The following is a 7,608-nucleotide window of genomic DNA, read 5'->3' on the forward strand; positions in this document are numbered from 1 at the left end:
AAAGATCTTTAAAATCATTCCATTTGGCATTCATGTAGAAAATATAGTCACTTGCTATTCCTATAGCTTTGGCTGACCCCAGAATGGGGAAAATAAGGAGACCAGATTTGTATATGGTTAGAATAGGACCACTTTATTTAACATTGGACTTTATCTCACGTGAGGAATTTCTCTTAATTTTGAATGAAAAGAAAGTGGGGCCAGAATGCATTAATGTGAATTTGCTAGTTCAGTGAATTAACGTGAATGCAAATTGCATTCAAACTGGTTTCCCATTACCCGAAAATAGCATGCCATTGCCTGAATTTGCGTGTGGTAGTCTATCACGCAATAACGTGAAACCCCATGATTGCGTTCGGATTGCCATTAGATTATACTTCCAATTTCCCTTGTCTGATAACGTCCATTGTGGGTGGCAGGCCGTATATGCCCTTTGCCTCCATGTCACAGTGCACCACCTCATGATAATGTGGCTCCTGGTCTTCCCCCGAGGCCAGTAAAGCTGGATGGTCCCCCTAGGAATGTCACAGAGTTGGGCTTGAATAGCCTTTTACTGTCAGAAAACCCCGCACTTTTGATGTTTGCCACAGGTTTTTCCCACTGGAATCGATCAAATGAGGATCTGGTTCGAATTCCAGTGGGAACTAGGGCCATAAAACTCGTGTCAAGATTCGGACCTTTTCATAGTGGGAACAAGCCCTTTGCTTCACTTAACTTCTCTATCCCTAGAACAGTTGATATGGTAAACTGTTAGAACATGTGTTGTTATGTAATGCACCTGCAGTCATATGACCTGAAATCCAGGATTTCCAAACAAATATTTATCTGTTATCATTTGTTCATGAATCAACACCCAGAAGAGGTGCAGAGGTTCTGTGTTTATGGCAATGTATAGCTTCCTTGCATTTGCCCATTGAACAATTTATGTCAGGGGTCGGCAAAATGGCGAGACTTCGCCGCCATTTTGGGCGAAAAAATGGCGGCGCCCATAGCGGCCTCTGGGGCTATGGGCGCCGCCATTTTGCCGCCCAAAATGGCGGCGCTCAGAGTGGCCGCCACAGCAGCGGTGGCAACGGCGGCGGGCCTCTAGGAGGCCCGCTACCGTCTCTGGGACCCTCCAGGCGGGATCCAGGGCGGGACCAGGGGGCCTCTGCCGGCCCGCTGCCGTTCCCTTGGGCCTGCAGGAGGGCTCCCCCGGGCGGGCAGGTGGCCTTGCAGGGCCCGCTGCCGTCTCTGGGACCCTCCAGGCGGGCTCCCAGAGCGGCAGGGGGCCTCTGCGGGGCCAGCTGCCATCTCTGGGGCCCTCCAGGCGGGCTCCCATGGTGGCTGGGGGCCTCTGGAAGGCCCGGTGCCGTCACTGGGGCCCTCCAGGCGGGCTCCCATGGCGGCTGGGGGCCTCTGGAAGGCCCGGTGCCGTCACTGGGGCCCTCCAGGGGGTCCTCCAGCACTGGCAGGCCCCCCCCAGCTTTTTTGCTGGTATCTGACGGGGCCTAGGGCCCCGTCAGGGGCCAGCAAAAATGGGGAGGCCTGCGCCCCCGGAGGGTGGAAGTGCCCCCGCATGCGCCCCGCCCCTGGAGGTGGAATCCACCCCCGACACAGCCCCGCCCCAGAGGGTGGAAGCTCCACCCCTGGCATGTGGCCCCGCCCCAGAGGGTCAAAGCCCCACCCCAGCTTGCCCCCCCCAGTCGCCTGAGGGACAGCAACCCAGCCCCCGGCTCAAAAAGGTTGCCTACCCCTGATTTATGTCTTTTACTAACCTCTGACATGGTACTGATTTTCAAACAGAGCTTTTAAGTAGTTGGCTGCCCTTGCAGATAGAACCAAAAAAATCAAGAACTGGCCCATCATGAAATCACAAAGTTATTTTAGTAGCTCAATCCTTAGAGGATTTATGCTAAAATGCTTTCATCAAGTATCTAGCTTTATTAAGTCCACAAAGTATTCAACTTTGTACTAGCATATCCAATATAATTTCCACACAGAATTTATGCCAGCCTGTCATATTTTTTATTATAGTAAGGCTGAAACTTTAATAATGTTTACCGCAAGATAAGTGCACTGAACTTAGTTGGACCTATATTTTTTTCCAGATCATGCTGTATGGCCACACTAATGTCCTACTTCAAAACATCAATTAGTTTGTTATTATAGACAAATAATAAAAACACAATAAAATGTGGGCACCTCTGTGAATGATCTTGAGCATTGGACTACAACTCTGGAGACAAGGGCTTGAATCCCCACTTCACCATGGAAACTCACTCAGTGATCCTGGGCAAGTCACACACACTCTCAGCCTCAGAGGAAGGCAAAGGCAAACTACCTCTGAACATATCTTGCTCCCCCCAAAAAAAATCCATGATAATTTTACCTTAAGGTCACCATAAGTCAGAAAAGATTGAAGGCACACGACAACAAAAAGGAAAACAGAAGTGTGAATGTATTTTTGGCTGTAGTTTACCATGGCTTCAGATGTCATTTTGCATAATTATTAGAAATGTCATTTAAGAGCTAACTGTTACATGAAGTACAGTTAATGGAAGGCAAGGTAGCTTGTGATAAGCCTTCAATGTGTTAAATACTAAACTGAGCAACAACAACGACAATCTTTCCCTGTAATAAATCAAAATGCATACCTTGAAATGCAATCAAAAGCCTTAAAGATGCTACAAGTGTTCGGTTTCCATCAGAGATGCAATACAAACTTCTAAAAAGCACTATAAAATTAATGGAACTGAATGGAAATCTCCCAGTTGTTTTAGTCTGCTTTACATTGGCTCATTCTACTTTATGAAAAGCAAATCCATTCTTCTAGCATTTGTAATCATCAGTGATGGCTACTGTTTCATACCTCCAAATGCCTTGCAAGTTATAGCTGGTATATGTAAGGACAAATATGCCATCACCCATGTAGCCCAGTCCTAAGCATGTTTACTGAGGTCAATGAGATGTCAATGTTTATTCAGTAAATGTGCCTAGGATTACAGTCCATATTTTTACTGCTGTCAGTATCTCACTAGGATGGTATTCCAAATTCTTTGGAAAGCTAGATTTCAAAACTGGAATAAATTGTACAAAAAGGTGTTTATATGCAAATGGGTATTTTTCATTTTTAGGATTTCTTTATTTCAGAATTGTAATTTTCGTGATATAGGAATAGGTACAGGTAGCACAGATTATGCACAATCTATGTAAGTATATATGCACTTGTATCCATTTGAGACAGGTAAACCCATTAGGTGCTGTCACTGCTGCAGACTCTCATAACTTGACAAAATGGAACTGCTTTCAATATACAATATTTTACTGAAAAGCAGCATGTAAAACCACATGGTTCCCCCCATATTATGAAAGGGAACATTTAGAAGTTAAGAACTCTTAGAAGTTGGGGTAGCTCTGCTTTGTCTATCTTGAAAGCAGCTATAAGAGGGACCATTCCTTAAGAATGTGTGCATTATATGTGGTTACTGGGTTTCTTTTTCTAAGCTAGCATGTTTCAGTCACTGCATTCAAATAAATGTTAATTTGTGACAAAATCTGTTTTAAAGCTGCTAATACCATATCACTCACCTATTTCAGAATGCAAACAGTCGGCATTCAAGTGCTGAGCCAATGTCTAGTCAGTTCTTCCAGAGTTTGGAAGTTCAGCGCAGCAGCTATTATAGCTCACTACTTGGCTTATCATACATCTGCAAACAGAAAGCCTGACAAGCATTCTAGTGTATTTCAGGGTAAGTGACGGGACATAGTGGCTGCTGGACAGGGGGATGGGCAACCCTTAAAGCTATACAGACCAATGCAAAGTCCTGGGGGGATAATTTAAAATTTATTACACAAACAAACATTCTTCTACTCTACATGGGAAAACCAGATGAAAAATATCAGGATGAAAGATGCCTTGCCTTTAGTGCAGAAATCTTTTTTTATTCCCCCAGATTGTGGGTTTTTCCATTTCTTCCCTCCTACCATTTGATCATATGCCAGCCTCGGTCTCTAAGCAGTGACTCAGACTCTCAAAGAGGACAGCAAAGGGATTCATAAGGTTCTCACCCACTGCGTTGGGACTGCAATGTTGTTATTGCTTTTTCTTTTGTGTGTGTGGCATGCCGCATCCCACGAGATGCTGGAGCTCACTCATAAAATGTACTTTGTTTTCCATCCTCTCATAAACAGAGGTGTCTTGGTAGGAAAAAGTACTCAGCTCAGTCCCATGCCAATATTACTGAAGAAATATAGTCGCAGGATCATCTTGCATTACCCTCGTGGGCAGAGGTCTACAACAGTTTCCCCCCGCTGCCGCCCATGTTGAATTGAGTGAATGTGTACAGATTTTCAACACTTCCCTTATAGCCTTCAATCGGGGTGTTGAGGGAAATATTTTTTTCTACCTCCTGTCAAGATCTGTTCAACCAGCTGGCAGAAGTGCTTCATGTGTGTACTATATGTCTCTTTTTCATAACTGTAAGCATGAGATATTCCTCAGGCCAGGTGCTGGGTTTTCTCAGAATGGGATCTAAAGTCTTTTACATAAAATTGAATAAAAACTATTAAACACCTTTCAAAGCAAGCCCCTGCGAGATCATACTTGGTGAGATAGATTTCACAGATGTAGCTGGCACTTAGTTTACCATTTCTCTCAAAAATATCACAATCAGTTGATGTTGGCACAACTCAGTGCAGAAAGTTACTCTGGGGGATTAATTCTTTATGTAATGCAGTACACGGCCAAAATGTAATTCATTACTTTTATGATTGAAAATATAATAACTCACCTTTCTTTTAACTTCAGAAAAATTTAATATTGATTGAAGAATGGCATGAATTTTGAAAAAATCCACTAAAAACAGCTTCGAAAGTTTGCAACAAGTAAATTGTGCATTTTAGTTGGCCAATAAAGCTATCACTGATGGATTTTTGTTTGTATTTGTTAAATGGCCAACACAACTACACCTGAATGTTTTCTGCATTGAGAGATACTGCACTGTAGCTGCAACAGGAGAACCATGAAGAGTAGCCTGTGGACTGGGACTTCAACCAAAGTAAAACAATTATTTTTCTTCTTACATTTGGACTGAATTCACATGTTTTACCTCTCCATCACCAAAATGTTCCTGATGCCAAGACATGGAGACTTCTTGAGGAATCCATTGGCCTGTTACATACAGCCAAAATAAAGCTGCTTCGAGTCACAGCGGAAGTATGGTGTTTCAATGATGCATGCGTCCTAAGAGTCCAGAAGCCACACCAAAGCCATGCTCCAGTCCTTGGGCTGGAGCATGGCTTTGGTGCGACTTCTGGACTCTTAGGACGCATGAATCATTGAAACACCATACCTCCACTGTGACTCGAAGCAGCTTTATTTTGGCTGTATGTAACAGGCCATTGTTCTCTGCCTACAAAGAGGTCTGTGACCTCACTGGAATTGGATTGCAAAAGAAGGGTCTTTGTTGAGCTGCAAATAGACTTTAAATTTCCTGGACTTTGAAAATCTTCCTATTGCTGCATGGTCAGAAGGAGGAGGAGCCTGCCTGCAAAAGATATCCTCCCCATCATAACATCTCTATTAAGGACTGAAACAACATGCAGGCATCTGACTAATATCTCCAATTGTTTTTCACCCTCCTGTTTGGTTTGTAACATCTTTCCTGATGAAGAAGCCCATGGAACTTCGAAAGCTTGCAACAAGTATATTGTGCATTTCGGTTGTCCAATAAAGGTCTCACTGATGGATTTTTGATTGTATTTGTTAAATGGCCAACACAGCTACCCCTGAATGTTTCCTACATACACAAAAAATTGCATAATTCCACTTATTAGGGACACAATAACAGTTCATGATGTCAGTTTCCTTAAATGTAATGCTTAAGTCATGCTTTCAAACACCATCTTTCATTTGAGATTGTTTGAAACTTTACCATTGTTAATTCTTTTAACTCTGAATTAGGCTTTTTTAAAAACTCAGGCTGCAAGTCTGTATTTGTGCTGACACATTCATGCACACGCACCTTTTGAGCAACAATAGCAGCAGGAATTCATAGAATCATAGAAGCATGGAGTTAGAAGAGACCACAAGGTCCATCCAGTCCAACTCCCTGCCATGCACCAACTCACAATCAAAGCACCCCCAACAGATGGTCATCCAGCCTCTGTTTCAAGACCTCCAAAGGAAGAGACTCCACCACTCTCCAAAGAACTGTGTTCCAGTTTCTCAACATCCTTTTTGAATTGTGGTGCCCAGAATTGGACACAGTATTCCAGGTGAGGCCTGACCAAAGAAGAATACAGTGACACTATTTACTTCCCCTGATCTAGACACTATACTTCTATCAATGCAACCTAAAATCACTTTGGCCTTTTTAGCTGCCACATCACACTGTTGACTCATGTTCAACTTGTGGTCTATGAGGACTCTTTCACATGTAGTCTCATTAAGCCAGGTGTCCCCCATCCTATATCTATCCATTTCATTTTTCTGCCCTAAATGCAGTACCTTACATTTCTCTGTTGAATTGTAATATTTTACCTCAGAGTACATTTTCTGAGGGTCTATTGCTTCTTCCTTTCCAAAGCATTAATGGAAAATTGTTCTCCGTTTTTTTTACAATGGTAAATGTTTGAACACTTCTCTCATACTGAGCTTTGATCTTCCCTATTTTGTGATAAAAATTATAATTCCTTCACCCTTGCCTTTTATATTGTGTGTTCTTAAGACTTTTATCATTTCAGTTGCTGACTGAATCATTGCCAGATTGTTTGCAACTTACATAAAGAGGTTCTCCCAGATGACCATAATACTGCAATTGAGGCATAATCAGTGTCAAATGCAGTAGAACTATTACTTCAGTTCTCAATGAATTACATAATGTGTACTCAGAGAAGCAGTGTCTTTCCTGCAGAGAAAGACTACAACAATAAAGCACCTTGCAGGCTTGAAATAAGTTTGAACAAGGTTGCAAGATTCAACAGAGAATAGCACACCTCCAAGTGTCATTCATCATACAGGGATTAAAAAACAACTGTGCTTTGAAATTATTTTTCTATTTATCCGACAAGACCTCTTCCTTTGTATCCAGTCACCTACTATTTTGCCAGAAATACCTTTAAAACTCTGCTTTCACAAAGGGATACAGTGGCTCAAGTGGTTAAGACGCTGACTCCGTTGATTGCAAGATTGGCAAGTTGGTAGTTTGAGGCCCGGGTGCTGGATGATGGGGTGAACTTGCATAGCTAATACCAGCTTCTACCAACCTAGCCATTCGAAAGCATGCAAGTAGATACATTAAATAGGTACCACTCTGGTGAGAAGATAAACAGCATTTGCACAGATCATGCTGCCACATGATCACAGAGTAGTCTCTGACAATACTGGCTCTTTGGCTTAGTAACAGAAATACTGTAAGCACCACCTCCTGTGGTCGGACATGACTTGACAACCTTGTCAACAGGGAATACCTTTACCTTTTTCCTTATAAAAAGCTGCTGCTATCATAAACATATGCTATTAGCATCTTCCTAATTATTAACACATGCCATTACCATAGCCAGTGCTTTTTTCATAGAGGTCTCACGCCTTTAACAATTGCCTCACAGACAGAAATTTACAAGGTG

At 42.7% G+C, this 7,608-nt stretch overlaps 2 protein-coding genes across 5 annotated transcripts in view; one reads left to right on the plus strand and one right to left on the minus strand.

The window, feature by feature from the left end:
* The window catches only part of CTNNA3 (catenin alpha 3), a 1,027,502-nt gene extending 1,023,814 nt beyond the window's left edge, over nucleotides 1-3,688 (minus strand). For all 4 annotated transcript variants that reach the window (XM_042459353.1, XM_042459352.1, XM_042459355.1 and 1 more), the window contains exon 1: nucleotides 3,571-3,688. The gene's annotated coding sequence lies outside the window, so the exon portion shown is untranslated. The remainder of the gene's footprint in view (nucleotides 1-3,570) is intronic.
* TET1 (tet methylcytosine dioxygenase 1) overlaps nucleotides 1-7,608 on the plus strand; it is a 646,721-nt gene that overhangs the window by 70,987 nt on the left and 568,126 nt on the right. The gene's annotated exons all lie outside the window — the stretch shown is intronic.

Source organism: Sceloporus undulatus, chromosome 3 (assembly GCF_019175285.1).
Source record: "Sceloporus undulatus isolate JIND9_A2432 ecotype Alabama chromosome 3, SceUnd_v1.1, whole genome shotgun sequence".
Taxonomy (NCBI): Eukaryota; Metazoa; Chordata; class Lepidosauria; order Squamata; family Phrynosomatidae; genus Sceloporus; species Sceloporus undulatus.